This window comes from Nannobrachium achirus, assembly GCF_963921795.1.
Source record: "Nannobrachium achirus genome assembly, chromosome: 12".
NCBI classification, from domain to species: Eukaryota; Metazoa; Chordata; class Actinopteri; order Myctophiformes; family Myctophidae; genus Nannobrachium; species Nannobrachium achirus.
Genome location: NC_137832.1, coordinates 57,170,873 through 57,189,494, shown reverse-complemented (window position 1 = coordinate 57,189,494; position 18,622 = coordinate 57,170,873).

Below are 18,622 nucleotides of genomic sequence, written 5' to 3'. Positions count from 1 at the left end.
AGGTCTGAGTCATGGTGTCAGGGTCTTTGTCAGAGTACCCGTTGTACCCGTCTGTCTGTGTCCCTTTAATGCCCATATGGAGATTCCTGATGTCATATATTGGCATGCTCATATATGGGCATATTCATTTCATCAGACACGCCCCCTTCCTATACAAACCCATCGTAACTTCAAAATCCATTTTAACCATGGTAGATTCACTGATTCACAATTTCTGCCTCTAATATTTGACAATTTGGCCAATGTTTAATTTGTCATTTTAGAGGTATAAAAAAAAATCTAATTGTCACTTGTGAAATGTGCAGCTACCCTCTATACTTAAACTTGGTTGGTTTGTTTACTGTTGAGAGAAGACAATGTTGCACGATAAGTTAATCAACTGGGGAACCCCCAAAAAATGTGGGGACCCCCCTGGGGGTCCCGACCCACAGGTTGAGAACCAGTGCTCTAGATAAGCTGTCAGTGAAGGGTGTATTGCAGCCTCTAGAGTAGACAGACAGACAGACAGACAGGCTGGCTGCATGCTGGTGGGAACAGCACTGGGGTTTGTGTGCAGCAGAGATGGGACAGCTTGTGGAGCAGTAACCAATGAGCGTTCACTGCTCTGCAGGGAGCACTGCTGGACTGCAAGTAGTGTGTAGTGTGCTCCAAGTACCTAGATACCCCTGGTCAAATATCACTCCTCTACAAGCGAAAGTTGCTATGTCAATGGTACATACCTGTATGCTTTTAAAAATAATTTCTGTGGCCTTGTATGTATGTACATGTATGTGTGTATGTATGTATGTATGTATGTATGTATGTATGTATGTATGTATGTATGCATGCATGCATGCATGTATTCATGTATGTATGACTGTATGTACTGTATGTATGTATGTATGTATGTATGTATGTGTAGCAGAGTGACTTATTTGTATTTAAGTTAATAAAGTTAACATGAGTATATAACTAAATGTGTTTGAAATTAATTCAAAATGTTACATTTCAGGATTCCAATTCAAAAATAAAAATACAATTAATTTAGGATTCCAATTCAAAAGAAGCAACAATTGCCGATCTATAAGCTCAAAACGCATCGCAGCGCGATTCGTTTTGAGCTTGTAGATCTGCTATTTTTGCTTCTTTTGTATGAGATACTAGATTGACAAAGTAGGACGTAGCAATATGCAATGTGGCCCTCTGGAGTGAAGGTGGAAATATAGTGGCCCTCTCTATCATCAAAGTTGCCCACCCCTGGTCTAGTAGTTAAAGGGGACCTGTCACCTAAAGGGTTACTGTCACTTTAAGAATCATCTTAAAAAACAAGTTAATATTTTTATGATGTCATTGTGGGGATGCACAATTATAAGCCAATCAAATTAATTGTCTGTATAGCCTGACTGTATGACTACTTACTGTACTGGTCAGCTGTTGTTGGGCAGATTACACTGTGACAGTTTCAGACTGTTTCAGGATCCACACTGGAGAGAAACCACATGACCTTGTGCATCATACTATTATAATTTCGGGGCTGACAGCGGACCTTAAGACCCGACTTTGAATCCTGGGTGTTACAGGTGTAACTTCTGTCTGTCGATCCATCCTCCCCGATCTAAAAAATAGTGTTTTCATTCTCAAGATTCCTCAAAAACAGCAGAACTTGTGTAGATGGGAGTATACCACTGATCTATAGCGGAGCGGAGAAGGAAACTAACCTTTCCTGTATACATTTCTCTCAGCATCATACCTACTACTACTTGGATCAGGTCGCGGAGGGGTCAAGCCTCAAGTTGCATGAGGGTCATCCACTCCACACTCCAGCCATGTGAGGCCATGGTTGGAGGAGGACGGGGAGGAGTGGGAGCTGTGCTGGAAAGTAACTAGGAACTTTTACGTATTGCACTTCAGTACAAGTTTGAGATATTTGTACTTTTAGTGGAGCGGTTCCAGTTTTCAGTCCTACTCCACTACATCTCAGAGGCAAAATATTGTAGCCTACTTTTACTCCACTTACTTTGTGCATTTTGATTACAAAACATACATTAACCTCTTCGGCCCTAAACACATTTCGTCCATTTGAAAATAGCAGATCCACAAGCCAATGCGTTGCGATGAAATGGGACATTCCGTACAATGAGCACTTTTACCTTTGGTTACTTTAAGTACATTCTGATGCCAAAGCTTTTGTACTTTTACTCAAGTACATTTTGAAATCTGCACTTCTACTTGTAGCAGAGTGTTTCTACATTGCGGTATTGATACTTTTACTTATAAGTAAAGCATGAGTACTTTTTTCCCACCCCTGAGGAGGAGGAGGAGGAGGGGAGGAGGGGTGAATGGAGCCACCGCTCCGGGTCCATTCAGGGATCGGTGGCGGAGCCAGAATGCGCCCCGCTGCGGAGCCCCGTTCCTCCTCCCAGCTGGAACTCTATAGCGGCTAGGAAGTGTCTCAGCTTGAGGCATTCATGCAGCCTCAGTGCGTCAGTTTTCTTTTTAGTTTTTTTGCTGACCGGCTCGGGGCTCAAGCTTGTCAGCGCCGTCCACGTGGATGCCGAGTAATTCGCAAACGACGGTGTGAATCTTCGAAACGTTTGAACGGACAACGATGATGAAAGAGACAATCGTTTAGCGAAGACGCGGGTACTGATGGTGTAATAAGATGTGTGACGCGAGAAAGAAAAAAAGCAGAAACACGGAAAAGAGACCAGAGTGTAGTTTCGTCGACGGTGGAGGTCTTCAGTCCGGCGGCGCAGGGCTTTTAAGCTTCTGTCTTTCATTACCAGCGCAGTCATGTGGGGTCTGCATTTCCCTTTGCCCTCTCACCCTCCCAACCCCTGCACCCTGCCCCTCCCCCCTGCCCTCCTCCCACTTAAACAACAAGACCTCTAGTGTAAGCTCTCCAGCAGAATTCCACACGGCGAGATGTCTAGCTCCATGGGAGACGGACGGGGGTCCTCTCCTCTTTTCGTCTCACTTGGCCCTTCCCCTGGCCTGGGACCCATTCCCTTTGTAACCCCCCCAACCCACCAAGCCCCCCCTCCCCTCCAAGCAGGGGTGTCACAAGGGGGTGGGGGGTGGGAGTGGGACTGGGACTGAGTTCCTAGGGCCCAAGGTGGAAGGGCCTTCATTATTTTATACTTTTGCTATTGAAAAATAGCAGATATACAAGCTCACAGTGCGGCACCGAGTGCCGCGCTGCTAGCTTGTAGATCTGCTATTTTTGAAAAGTCGTGAAAATGTGTGCAAATCTTTGAATATATGTATTTTTTAAGCATCCAATTGTAACTCAAATTTTGCTTCTTGGGGGTACCTGGAACTAAATATTTTGAGATGGGGGTCCGTGGCCAAAAACATATAATTTGGGGGTCCTTCACATGAAAAGGTTTGAGCACCACTGACATAGAAACATAGGTTTAAAAAAACAATTAGAAGGATTTGAAATATTCAAAGATGTTCAAAATGTTCAAGATTTTTCAAAAATAGCAGATCTACAAGCTCGCAAGCACACAATGTGAGTGAATCCTTGTACCCAGGGCCCAGAACTTGGTGCGACACCCCTGCCCCCAAGGTAAAGGAGCCTTTGTTTCACCCCCCCATCAAACACTTGGCTCCTCCTTCCTCCCCAAGCGAACATGACGGATGCTTGGCTCTGGTAGCTCTCAACACCTCCCCTTAGCTGTACATTAAGCTCCTCGTTTCACCTCCCCATAGGCAGCCCTCTCCTCACCACCACCGAGGAGGGCTTCACTCTCTCTCTCTCCCTCAACAATGGCTTTAAGATCTGCCCGCGGAAGATTGAAAGTTCCAGCCGGGCCTCCGCTTTTGGCGTCACAACGAAAGCACCAAGAGTAGCAGATCTACAAGCTCTGGCTTGCGGATCACCTGTTGCTTTCCCAGTTTTGAGGGCAAAGGTATATTACTGACATAGTTCAATGTTGAAGATGGGTGGTTCTCCCTGTTAAGCCTTATTTCAAATACAGTAGAGTGAAACCAGCAGATATACGAGCTCACACCGCTCGGCGCTCCACGGTGCCATGCATTGTGACTTTGTCGATCCGCAATCTCTTTTTTGAAAGAAATCCAGACAATCTTTTGTTTTGTTACTACTCCAAAGTACTCCAGTACATTAAGAACAAATTTGACTGAGCAAATTCAGTGGTGGAAAAAGTACTTGAGTAAAAGTATCAACACAATGTAGAAATACTACTCTGTTAGGAATAGGATACGGTCACACCAAAGTATGTTTGCCAGCTGATAAGATAAATTCTCCACGCAGAGGCTGCTTTCCCCAATTTGTCCAATCGGGAGAGTCGTAGTTGGACCGTCCCAAGACATTGAAATACATTGAAATCCACTCTCATAGGTAGAATATTTGGAGTGAATAAAGAATAAAAGTGGAGTAAAAAGTAAGATATTTGCCTCTGAGATTGAGTATTGAAAATGCTCCAGTTAAGTAAAAGTACTTCAACATTTTACTCAAGCCAAGGACAGTACTTGAGTAGTTACTTTACACCACTGGTATCTGCGGTATACTTTGACCAGCCCTCTCTCCACCGAGGGGCTCTCTCTCTCTCTCTCTCTCTCTCTCTCTCTCTCTCTCTCTCTCAACAATTGCTCTCAGATCTGCCAAGTTTCCTGCTTTTCCTTTTCCTTTTGTTTGTTTTTTTACATCTCAAACCGCCACCAAAAACACAGGCTCTTCTTCGGCAGTGAGTCTCCACCAACTCTCCTTTCATTGTCTCGTCTATACGACACAAGCCACAGAGGACAAGATGTGCCCGAATAAAAGCCTCCGCCGCCGTCCTCAACTCTGACGGAGCTTCAATTCCCCTGCATGACCGAGTAGTAATAGTAGTATCACAGAGAGAGAGAGAGAGAGAGAGAGAGAGAGAGAGAGAGAGAGAGACGGGGGAAGAGCCCTGGGTTACAAAGTAAAGTAGGTCTGAGATGGATTAGGACGTCCTGTTCAGCCCTATAGCTGAGTCAGCACAGCACAACCCCGCGGGGCTGACTTTCTGTCTGCTTGCCTGTTTCTCTGTCTGTCTGTTTCCGGGTCACTTTTCTTCCTTCCACTGGCAGCTCACTGGTTCTAAAACCTACAATCGCCTGTCGGGTGAAAACCTCATTTTGTCCAAATAACTTTTTCAAGATTCAAATGAGATAAATATCGAAACGCTTGCTAGACCTGGTTCTTTTGATGCTTTTGTGTGATGCTGTAAGCAGGGTGTTAATTTGACGAGAAAACAACAAAAAGTGAAAAACTTGTTGATATAGGAGGTTTCCGCCTGACAGAGATCTATTCAGCTCGTGACCCCCCCGAAAATACATATGGTGTCTTCCTTTGAGCCGAACTTACAAAACATCTAACTATTAAACTAAACTCCAAACAGCCCAAAATAAACTAATTAGGGTCCTGCTTAACCTTCCCAATCAGACTCACCTCACCGCTACTCACCAGTTAAGAGTGGGGTGGCTCAGAGTAGATGACAGAGTACAGCAACTTGCAATGGGCCTGGTGTACAAGATACACTACACCACTATGATACCCAAGTACCTGTCAAAATACTTTAAAAACGTTAAGGATGTCCATAATTACAACACCAGAGGCAGTGCCACAGATCACGTTCAACCCAGAGTCAACTCAAAGAAAGGTTCGAACTCGTTCTTCTGCTACACCACAAAAATGTGGAATGCCTTACCGAAGGCCATAAAGGAGTGTGGATCACTAGCATCCTTTAAAATTGCCCTAAAAAACCACTTACAGGCAGCAGCCGTTCACAACTGGTAAAAACCTAGCCCAACCCTACCCTCCCTGCCCCTTCCTTGTATATACTGTACATACTGATTGTTTAGACTTACTGTTACCTGCCCCTTCCTTGTATATATTGTATATACTGTACTTACTGATTGTATAGACCTACTGTTTTCTTTTTTTCTTTACATATCTACTGCATAGTACTGTGTTCTATTTGTCTGTCATTCAATGTTATATGAGATACTTTAATGGTTTCCTGTTGAAATAAGCTTAGTCTTTTCATGGATCTCCTTTTAGTAGACCTTGTACCAGTGAACTGTACCGTCATGAATCTGTACATTTTCCTATGCAAACTTCTAATAAAGCCTTCAATCAATCAATCAATCAATCAATTCATTTAGCGAATGGCTGTCTGACCATCTGCATGCTGACATCACTGACACTACACAGTTTCGCCACCATGGTAACCGTCTGACTGCATGCTGACATCATACTCTGACATCATAGTACTGACATCACAGACTGGCCTGGACACGGAACACCATGTATGGGCATAAAGATCTGCCCAACAGGCACTCCAACATTACTTCTGAGACTCCTGAATTCAATCCCTCAGATACTGTGATCTACAAGCTCACAACGGTTGCATCTGCAACACGACGTGAACTTGTATGTCAGCTGTTCTCCGGGTCTGTCCCACACATAATTCTACAGTAAATTCCCACAGAAACAGGTGGATAGGCTTTCTACTGGTTCTACCTAGTGAAGACCCGCCCTTGCTGTGGTTGCAGTCAATAGTATTCATTTGCGTTAGCATTTTGGAACGGAAGTAGACCGGGTTTGTGGCTGAAAAATAGGCCTCATTTACTGGCTGCAGAAACCAATGGCGCTGTCCACTAATGTTTCGGTCTATGGTCGGTCCCAACCCATTGTTTGGGAAACACTTGGAGCGAGGCCCAGATCTGTGCTTTTCTGTTCGGTAGCCTACCTGGCCTGGCCTGGCCTGGCCTGGCCTGGCCTGGCTGTTCGCTGGGAGGAGAGAGAGAGAGAGAGCCTGGCCCTAGCGGGCTTCTGTACAATTATGTAACTGGAGGACGAGGAGGGACTCTCGTTTGCTGCATGGCTACAGGCTCTTGTACCGGTCCGGGGTTGCGCGGCTTCTGCTTCCAGTTAGGAGATGGAAGCCAGGCAGGGGGTCCAGGAGGGAGGGAGGGAGGAGGGGGGGGGGGGGTGGCTGGACGTAGAAACAAATCCCCCCATCTGGAAACCATCGCTCTTTGAAACCTCACCGCGCTGCCGACGGAAAGCGTATTACGGTGCGAGAGAAACCCACGGGGCCTGCGATCCATTAGGATGAATGGATGGCCCTCGTAAGAGAGGGGCTGCAGCAGCCAGCTAGCGGCGCGGCCGACACAGGTCAGAATAGACGCGTTTCCTGTGGCATTATGTTATGTTCCTGCGCTGCCTGTCATGACGTTTCTCAGCAAAGAGAAACACAGGCTTACGAGGAGTCGCCGGAGCGCGAAGGATTTATAGCGACGTGCCACACCGACGCTGCCGGGGCGGAAACCTCGTATGTCCAAAGCCGCTTCGTTTCCAGGAAATGGGGGACGTAAAATTATTATTTGTCTGTCATTAAATGTATCTACTGTGTGAATTGAGAAGAAAGGACCCCAATGGAGCCAAGCCATATAGTCTTCGGACCTCGAATTGAACTGTACTTTCCTGTGCTTTTCTTTGCAAACTGCTAATAAAGTAATCAATCAATCAACCAACAGTGAATCCAATGTAGTTATTTATTAGTCACTCATGGTAATAGCTTTCATTGGATAACTACTTTCAAACGACACAGACACACTAGCTTAATTTACTTTAGGTAAGTTAAAACAATTTCCAAAATAGCTAAAATAGCACATCTAAGAGCTCACAAAAGCGCACTTGTGAGCTTGAAGATGGGCCATCGTTGCCGTCGGGCAGAATCCTCTTATCTCCCTATTCTAACTTTTTTAGTTTTGTTTTCGTAAATGAACTGAATGAACTTGATCGTCACACACAAAAGCATCAAAAGTAGCAGATCTACAAGCTCAAAACGCATGCAGCTCGAAACGCGGCTCCTTGTAGATCTGCTCCTACCCGAAGCAGGCTGTTAATATACGGAGAAAAGTCAAAAGGTGAGACCCGGAGATACGAGGATTCTGCGCCGACAGCGGGCGATGCCATACAGGGGCGTCACAAGGGGGGGGGGGGGGGGTGGGACTGAGTTACTAGGGCCCAAGGTGGAGGGGGCCTAGTAACTTTAGCTATTGAAAAATAGCAGATATACAAGCTCACAGGTGCCGCGCTGCAAGCTTGTAGATCTGCTATTTTTGAAAAGTCATGAAAATGTGTGAAAATCTTTGAATTATACAGTATGTATTTTTTAAGCGAACATTTGTAACTAAGATTTTGCTTCTGGGGGGTCCCTGGAAGGAAATGTTTTGAGATGGGGGTCCGTGGCCAAATACATATCATCTTTGGGGTCCTGAAAAGACATGAAAAGGTTTGAGCACCACTGACATGGAAACATATACATTTTCACAATTAAGCAGATATACGAGCTTGCAGCCCGGCATCGAGTGCCGCGCTGTGAGCTTGTATATCTGCTATTTTTCAAAAGTTAACATTTCATGGGGGGCCCGCAGTGAATTCTTGTACCCAGGGCCCAGAATTTGGTGTAACACCCCTGATGCCATATGTTGCAAATTGTGTCGCTCGCTTGACCGATGGGTGCCTTTTCCACAGAGTTTTCCCAGACCAAGGCATCATGATCCAAACCCCTGGTCTGCAACGCAACAGCTCCAACACAGGCCCATTGTTTTAGAGCAGGGGGCAAGGGGGAGGAAACATTTGGTATCACTTATGTTGAGAGGGGTCCCATATGGGTTCTGTAACATGTATATAAAGACTCCCATGTAAAGACACTGGAGATCGGATCTTTTATTGGATAATGTGCCCGTTGGAAGCTCTTATCTGAGATTACATACGTTGTAAAAACCAAAGGGCTGCTGTTGTAGTCCAGCAAAAAAAAAAAAGCAAACAAAAGAAAGAAAAAGACATCGCTACTTTGCAAAACGGCGAGTTATGCGACGCAGTGATGCAATATGAAATGCATCGGTGGAAGCGTGTGTTTGTACATGCATACCTCAGTGAAAACATGTGTACATGCATGCAAAAGCATGTATTCGCACATGCGTACCTCGTTAAGATCATGGATTTGCACATGGGTACCTACTGCGCCTCATTGAAAGCGTGTATTTGTACATGCATGTAAGTAAAAGCATTTATTCACACATGCGCACCTCAGTGAATGCATGGAGCCTATTTGCTCATGGGTGGTCAAAGTGTGTTTTTTGTCCGTGCACACAGTGCCTCAGAAGGCCTATATGTATTTGTACATGCATTCCACTCTGAGATAACGCTGATATTTCAGTTATAACATGGTTTGGTAAGGACATCCATCTTCATTTGCAATGAAGAAGGACATTAATTAAAACTAGAAAAATATTGTTCCTTCGAAACAATTGTGGGCTCGCTTCTAGCCAGAAAACAATGGCTATAAAAGTACAAAATGTCAAGATCGCAGGCAGTGCTCTCTTTGACGTTACTGACGTCAAAGATTGGTCCATTTTTTCCAAAAATGTTATGCAAAAGTTGACCCGCTGGTGGCGCTATAACAGGCCAATGATAGAAGGGTGGTATCTGTTCCTTGACCTATTGGGAATGTGCTTGCAAGATTTCACGCACATCCCAGGCTGTGTTCATGATTTGAGGTGTTTTTGGCTTTGGCCACTTTATCGCTGCTTGCAGCTATATTTATTATTATTATTTTATTATTTTATTGTATGCACTTCATAGGCATGTTAGATAAAGGTCCTTAGATTGCGTGTAGAATGTTTCATGCAAATTGCTAAAAAGAAATCCTAGAATAAAAACGGTTTTAAGCGTTTCACAAACTGCTCAAAATTATATAGCGCCCCCCTTTGGCCAATTGGGGTATGATTGGTTTTAGTGATATTTGGAATAAAGTTAGAGGGTAAAAGTTGTTCGGCATGAGGAGACGCATAAGTGTATACAGGTTTCATGGCTGGACCTCAAACACAGCATGAGCTATACCTGTTCAAAGTTCGCACTTTCGAAGGCTTCCTACAGCGCCACCATTTGGCCGATTACTATAATAAATAATAGCACACTTCGCCACTGTAAGCTGAACACATTGATGTTTTTATTTTCATTTTCTCACTAAGTATGTAGGAGTAGAAAGGAACCGAAGTTCCCGTCTACTGTATGACTGCCTGATAGATAAATAAACTAGAAAAATATTGTTCCTTCGAAACAATTGTGGGCTCGCTTCAAGCCAGAAAACAATGGCTATAAAAGCACAAAATGTCAAGATCGCAGGCAGTGCTCTCTTTGACGTTACTGACGTCAAAGATTGGTCCATTTTGTTCCAAAAATGTGTTGTGCAAAAGTTGACCCGCTGGTGGCGCTATAACAGGCCAATGTGAGAAGGTTGGTATCTGTTCCTTGACCTATTGGGAATGTGCTTGCAAGATTTCACGCACATCCCAGGCTGTGTTCATGATTTGAGGTGTTTTTGGCTTTGGACACTTTATCGCTGCTTGCAGCTATATTTATTATTATTATTTTATAATTTTTTTGTGTGCACTTCATAGGCATGTTAGATAAAGGTCCTTAGATTGCGTGTAGAATGTTTCATGCAAATTGCAAAAAAAATCCTAGAATAAAAACGGGTTTAAGCGTTTTACAAACTGCTCAAAATTATATAGCGCCTCCCTTTGGCCATTTGGGGTAAATGAAAATGTGACTTTGCTTGTATGTTTTAGAGGCAGAAGAATAATTTGCATAAAAATGCAATATTGTTTGAATTATTTAAAAAAGCATGTTTCAATGTTAAAGAAATCCGATCTGACAGATCTTTAGATATCGGTCCAAAGTTCACGTAAAAAAAGTTTTGTGCACGTGACGCGAAAATTCCAGAATAAAAGCGGGTTTACGCGTTTTACAAACTGCTCAAAGTGGCGGAAAATCGAAGGGCGGAGCTTACTTAACAACGACACAGATGTCTTCCGCTTGAGTCAAAGCACGCGTGTAACAAGTTGCATGTCTTCAAACGAAACGAGTCATGACTTATGCCCGTTTGAAGTTTGAATTTTCAGACGCTTCGTATAGCGCCCCCCTTTGGCCGATTGGAATAAAATTGGTTTCAGTGATACTTTGACTAACCCTCCACATCTTTGCCAAATGCCATGAACGTGTAACTTTGCATGTATGATTTAGAGGCCGAAGAATAATTTGCATAAAACCGCAATATATAATGAATTATTAAAAAATTATATTTCACTTTAAAAGAAATCCGCCGAGATTAGTTTGACCGTATTGGTCCAAAGTTCATGTGAAAAAAGTTTTGTGCGCGTATCGAAAAAAACCCAGGAGGAGATAGATTTTTACTGTTTTTCATATAATTCCGAATTGTGGGAGACCTAAAGGTCAGAGGTCAAAAGTTAGAGGGTAAAAGTTGTTCGGCATGAGGAGACGCACAAGTGTATACAGGTTTCATGGCTGTACCTCAAACACAGCATGAGCTATACCTGTTCAAAGATCGCACTTTCGAAGGCTTCCTACAGCGCCACCATTTGGCCGATTGCTGTAAAAAGTAATAGCACACTTCACCACTGTAAGCTGAACACATTGATGTTTTTATTTTCATTTTCTCACTAAGTATGTAGGAGTAGAACGGAACCGAAGTTTTTTGATACTTGCACTGACTAGTATGACTAGTATAGAAATAACTAGAAAAATATTGTTCCTTCGAAACAATTGTGGGCTCGCTTCAAGCCAGAAAAAAAATCCTAGAATAAAAACGGGTTTAAGCGTTTTACAAACTGCTCAAAATTATATAGCGCCCCCCTTTGGCCATTTGGGGTAAGATTGGTTTCAGTGATATTTGAACTAACCCTCTACACTATTTTGTCATGAAAATGTGACTTTGCATGTATGTTTTAGAGGCAGAAGAATAATTTGCATAAAAATGCAATATTGTTTGAATTATTTAAAAAAGCATGTTTCAATGTTAAAGAAATCCGATCTGACAGATCTTTAGATATCGGTCCAAAGTTCACGTAAAAAAAGTTTTGTGCACGTGACGCGAAAATTCCAGAATAAAAGCGGGTTTACGCGTTTTACAAACTGCTCAATATGGCGGAAAATCTAAGGGCGGAGCTTACTTAACAACGACACAGATGTCTTCCGCTCGAGTCAAAGCACACGTGTAACAAGTTGCATGTCTTCAAACAAAACGAGTCATGACTTATGCCCGTTTGAAGTTTAAATTTTCAAACGCTTCGTATAGCGCCCCCCTTTGGCCGATTGGAATAAAATTGGTTTCAGTGATACTTTGACTAACCCTCCACATCTTTGCCAAATGCCATGAACGTGTAACTTTGCATGTATGATTTAGAGGCAGAAGAATAATTTGCATAAAACCGCAATATTGATAGAATTATTAAAAAATTATATTTCACTTTAAAAGAAATCCGCCGAGATTAGTTTGACCGTATTGGTCCAAAGTTCATGTGAAAAAAGTTTTGTGCGCGTATCGAAAAAAACCCAGGAGGAGATAGATTTTTACTGTTTTTCATATAATTCCGAATTGTGGGAGACCTAAAGGTCAGAGGTCAAAAGTTAGAGGGTAAAAGTTGTTCGGCATGAGGAGACGCATAAGTGTATACAGGTTTCATGGCTGGACCTCAAACACAGCATGAGCTATACCTGTTCAAAGATCGCACTTTCGAAGGCTTCCTACAGCGCCACCATTTGGCCGATTGCTGTAAAAAGTAATAGCACACTTCACCACTGTAAGCTGAACACATTAATGTTTTTATTTTCATTTTCTCACTAAGTATGTAGGAGTAGAAAGGAACCGAAGTTTTTTGATACTTGCACTGACTAGTATGACTAGTATAGAAATAACTAGAAAAATATTGTTCCTTCGAAACAATTGTGGGCTCGCTTCAAGCCGGAAAACAATGGCTATAAAAGTACAAAACGTCAAGATCGCAGGCAGTGCTCTCTTTGACGTTACTGACGTCAAAGATTGGTCCATTTTGTTCCAAAAATGTGTTGTGCAAAAGTTGACCCGCTGGTGGCGCTATAACAGGCCAATGTAAGAAGGGTGGTATCTGTTCCTTGACCTATTGGGAATGTGCTTGCAAGATTTCACGCACATTGCAGGCTGTGTTCATGATTTGAGGTGTTTTTGGCTTTGGCCACTTTATCGCTGCTTGCAGCTATATTTATTATTATTATTTTATAATTTTTTTGTGTGCACTTCATAGGCATGTTAGATAAAGGTCCTTAGATTGCGTGTAGAATGTTTCATGCAAATTGCAAAACAAATCCTAGAATAAAAACGGGTTTAAGCGTTTTACAAACTGCTCAAAATTATATAGCGCCCCCCTTTGGCCATTTGGGGTAAGATTGGTTTCAGTGATATTTGAACTAACCCTCTACACTATTTTGTCATGAAAATCTGACTTTGCATGTATGTTTTAGAGGCAGAAGAATAATTTGCATAAAACTGCAATATTCATTGAATTTATTTAAAAAAGCATGTTTCAATTTTAAAGAAATCCGATCTGACAGATCTTTAGATATCGGTCCAAAGTTCACGTAAAAAAAGTTTTGTGCACGTGGAGCGAAAATTCCAGAATAAAAGCGGGTTTACGCGTTTTACAAACTGCTCAATATGGCGGAAAATCGAAGGGCGGAGCTTACTTAACAACGACACAGATGTCTTCCGCTCGAGTCAAAGCACGCGTGTAACAAGTTGCATGTCTTCAAACAAAACGAGTCATGACTTATGCCCGTTTGAAGTTTGAATTTTCAAACGCTTCGTATAGCGCCCCCCTTTGGCCGATTGGAATAAAATTGGTTTCAGTGATACTTTGACTAACCCTCCACATCTTTGCCAAATGCCATGAATGTGTAACTTTGCATGTATGATTTAGAGGCCGAAGAATAATTTGCATAAAACCGCAATATTGATGGAATTATTAAAAAAATATATTTCACTTTAAAAAAAATCTGGTTGATCAATCTGACCGTATTGGTCCAAAGTTCATGTGAAAAATGTTTTGTGCACTTGACGCGAAAATCCCAGGAGGAGATAGATTTTTACTGTTTTTCATATAATTCCGAATTGTGGGAGACCTAAAGGTCAGAGGTCAAAAGTTAGAGGGTAAAAGTTGTTCGGCATGAGGAGACGCATACGTGTATACAGGTTTCATGGCTGTACGTATATCAGAGCATGAGCTATACCTGTTCAAAGTTCGCACTTTCGAAGGCTTCCTACAGCGCCACCATTTGGCCGATTGCTGTAAAAAATAATAGCACACTTCGCCACTGTAAGCTGAACACATTGATGTTTTTATTTTCATTTTCTGTCTAAGTATGTAGGAGTAGAAAGGAACCGAAGTTTTGAGGAGAACTTGATATGACGGTTAGATATTGTCACTAGAAAAATATTGTTCCTTCGAAACAATTGTGGGCTCGCTTCAAGCCGGAAAACAATGGCTATAAAAGTACAAAATGTCAAGATCGCAGGCAGTGCTCTCTTTGACGTTACTGACGTCAAAGATTGGTCCATTTTGTTCCAAAAATGTGTTGTGCAAAAGTTGACCCGCTGGTGGCGCTATAACAGGCCAATGTAAGAAGGGTGGTATCTGTTCCTTGACCTATTGGGAATGTGCTTGCAAGATTTCACGCACAATGCAGGCTGTGTTCATGATTTGAGGTGTTTTTGGCTTTGGCCACTTTATCGCTGCTTGCAGCTATATTCATTATTATTATTTTTTTTTTGTGTGTGTGCACTTCATAGGCATATTAGATAAAGGTCCTTAGATTGTGTGTAGAATGTTTCATGCAAATTGCAAAAAAAAATCCTAACGGGTTTAAGCGTTTCACAAACTGCTCAAAATGATATAGCGCCCCCCTTTGGCCAATTGGGGTAAGATTGGTTTTAGTGATATTTGGACTAACACTCTACATCTTTGCCAAATGCCATGAACATGTTACTTTGCATGTATGATTTAGAGGCAGAAGAATAATTTGCATAAAACTGCAATATTCATTGAATTTATTTAAAAAAGCATGTTTCAATTTTAAAGAAATCCGATCTGACAGATCTTTAGATATCGGTCCAAAGTTCACGTAAAAAAAGTTTTGTGCACGTGGAGCGAAAATTCCAGAATAAAAGCGGGTTTACGCGTTTTACAAACTGCTCAAAATGGCGGAAAATCAAAGGGCGGAGCTTACTTAACAACGACACAGATGTCTTCCGCTTGAGTCAAAGCACGCGTGTAACAAGTTGCATGTCTTCAAACGAAACGAGTCATGACTTATGCCCGTTTGAAGTTTGAATTTTCAAAAGCTTCGTATAGCGCCCCCCTTTGGCCAATTGGAATAAAATAGGTTTCAGTGATACTTTGACTAACCCTCCACATCTTTGCCAAATGCCATGAACGTGTAACTTTGCATGTATGATTTAGAGGCCGAAGAATAATTAGCATAAAACCGCAATATTAATTGAATTATTAAAAAATTATATTTCACTTTAAAAAAAATCTGGTTGATCAATCTGACCGTATTGGTCCAAAGTTCATGTGAAAAAAGTTTTGTGCACTTGACGCGAAAATCCCAGGAGGAGATAGATTTTTACTGTTTTTCATATAATTCCGAATTGTGGGAGACCTAAAGGTCAGAGGTCAAAAGTTAGAGGGTAAAAGTTGTTCGGCATGAGGAGACGCATAAGTGTATACAGGTTTCATGGCTGTACCTAAAACACAGCATGAGCTATACCTGTTCAAAGTTCGCACTTTCGAAGGCTTCCTACAGCGCCACCATTTGGCCGATTGCTATAAAAAATAATAGCACACTTCGCCACTGTAAACTGAACACATTGATGTTTTTATTTTCATTTTCTCACTAAGTATATAGGAGTAGAAAGGAACCAAAGTTTTTGATACTTGCACTAGTATATAAACTAGAATTGACAGAGTCAATTTTGACAAGTGTGCCTGCAGTGCGTGACCTTGTGCAGCGGTTTGGACGGTGAGACAATCCGCCAAGCCCGTGTTTCGTTGTGAGAGGGTCGGTCCCCGTGAAAAACGCGTTCTGGCACGAAACGGTTACGTTTCGCGCGTTTGTGACGCCCCCTATGGGTCGAAGTGGAAATGCTTTTGGGGAAACGTTGAGTATGCCACCCGCGACCCGTGGTTAAAATTCAGTGTTGACTTGACCTTTTGTTTGTGATTTATGGCTATTGTTTGCAAAACGGGCCCCTCCCGCTAACTTTGGAAGCACGTTACGAATGAACGGTATAGACTATCGAAATATCCTTTGACTATGTTTATCGCGTGGCTTCATAGATCACGTGTACCGGTTTTTAAGACATTTGAAGAAAATATGTAGGAAAAGGAGCAAAAAGTGTGTTTCGGAGAAAATTCAAGATGGCGGAAAATCTATCCTGGCGCAAATGGGCGTGGCCTATATGGGGAGATGCGTCTTGGCCCAAGGAATCCGGGGAAAAAATAAGTTTAATTTTCCGACCTACGGTTCAACAGTTACAGGCCAAAACGTACACTGGGCTGTTATAGCGCCACCATGAGGCCAAATGACGCTATTATTTTTTATTTATTCCTTGTAATCATTATGAACCTCCTCTCTGAGTCTTGAAACTGTAGCCCCTATGGTTTGCGAGAGAAAAATTATTGAATGCGATTCCCATTATAAGTCAATGGGGACAGGTAAGGGTTAATTAATTTCTTAATAAATTCATATCAATTAAACTATAGAACCTTTCTCTTAGCAAGTTGATAGCACACGATTCCCGCGTAAGCCGGTCGATTTGACATATGGCGCAAGTGTGTGGTGCAAAAACTGTGGGAGGAGTAGCGTGCCAAACTTTGGGGAAATACATGTGTGTGTCCATGTCTGGCTTAAGTATGAGTGATAACAATAAGTCTGCCCATGCTATGCATAGGCACACTTAATAAAGAAATAATGACAATATCTAAAGTGTGCTCGCCTTATAGGCGAGCCCACAATGACAATATCTAAAGTGTGCTCGCCTGTTTACAGGCGAGCCCACAATGACAATATCTAAAGTGTGCTCGCCTGTTTACAGGCGAGCCCACAATAATGACAATATCTAAAGTGTGCTCGCCTTATAGGCGAGCCCACAATAACAAAAATAAAATTCCTTGTATGTCCAAAACCGTTGCCAGGAAATGGGATGTATCGTTTTTATTTAGTTTATTTAGTTTGGTTGTTAATACCTTCCACTCGTGTAATATTTATAAAGCCCCACAGACACGCTCTGTAGGCTACTTTCACTTCATATTTTCTACAAATATAGCCAATCTACATTCTCACAATCTGTTGTGCATTCTGATTATGTCACATAATCAAGTGAATACTGGAGATGTGGCGTATGCTATGGATTTCTACACAGAGAGGGCAATTCTTTCAACATAAGATGCTGCATTCAAGTTCAGGAGAGTTTGGACAAGGCAATTCTCTTGAATGCTGCCTTCAGGTATGGCATGGAAAGAGGGCGTTTGCATTTCTTTCACCATAGTGAAAACTGCATTCATGGTCTGGAGAGGGCTCCTTTTACAGGTGGATAAAAGGGCAGGGTTTCAAGCCCCCTTTTGATGTCTGTGAGTGCACATGCCTTGGGGCATAGATTTATGAACAAAACATGAAGAGTTGACATTATGGAGATAGGCCCTACGTGGTTTTGTGACGTATGACGACGTTATGCATTCAATTAACAGCTCATAAATGTCAACGTGTGGAAGTGAATTTTACATTTCAATCAACTTGGTTGAGCCTCCTAGACAGGAAACAGACAGAGAGAGAGAGAGAGAGAGAGAGAGAGAGAGAGAGAGAGAGAGAGAGAGAGAGAGAGAGAGAGAGAGAGAGAGAGAGAGCACCCCCCCACTCACACAATCACACATACACACACTCACACTCACACTCACGCACGCACGCACGCACGCACGCACGCACGCACGCACGCACGCACACAGAGAAAGAAAGTCTGCGAGTCAGAAAGAGATAAAGACTCACGGTTTTTGCTATAAAACTATCAATGTTCTGCCCCCCCAATATACTGTATATGGTGAACTTCAAAAGCGTAACAACCCACCCACCCAGAACTCCGAAGGCTGCTGACCAGTCGCTGATGACCAGTCGCTGATGACCAGTCCCTGATGACCGTGCCGCCAACCCTAACCCTCAGAACCAGAGGTGACCGCACTTTTGCGATGGCAGCCCCAGAGCTATGGAGCAGTATCCTCCATGATATGCACAGTCCATATGTCCTGAAGTCCTTACTTAAAACTGAGGCTTTACTTAAAACTGAGGCTTTCTCTTTGGCTTTTAACAGCATCCAATCTTAAATGTTACTTTTGCATTTAGCCTACAAGGTGGTCAATGTACAAATCCTGTTTAAGTAACGTTCCTTCCGTATACGTATAGGTGTAAATGGTACAGTCTCATTTCTGCTGTATGTCTCCTGTATACTTTATGTATACATCTCTGTTCTTTTGTTTTGATGTGCTTTGTTTTACCTGTGCAACACTTTGGTCAACTGAAGTTGCGTGAAAGGTGCTCCATAAATAAAGTTTGATTTGATTTGACAAAGACAGAAAGATAAAAGGGGAGGGGTGATAAGAGAGAGAGAGGAGAGGAGAGGGAGAAACAAAGCAATGCCTTTTAGCATTATTATGGTAATGAAAACTAGCCGCATATACTGTATAAGAA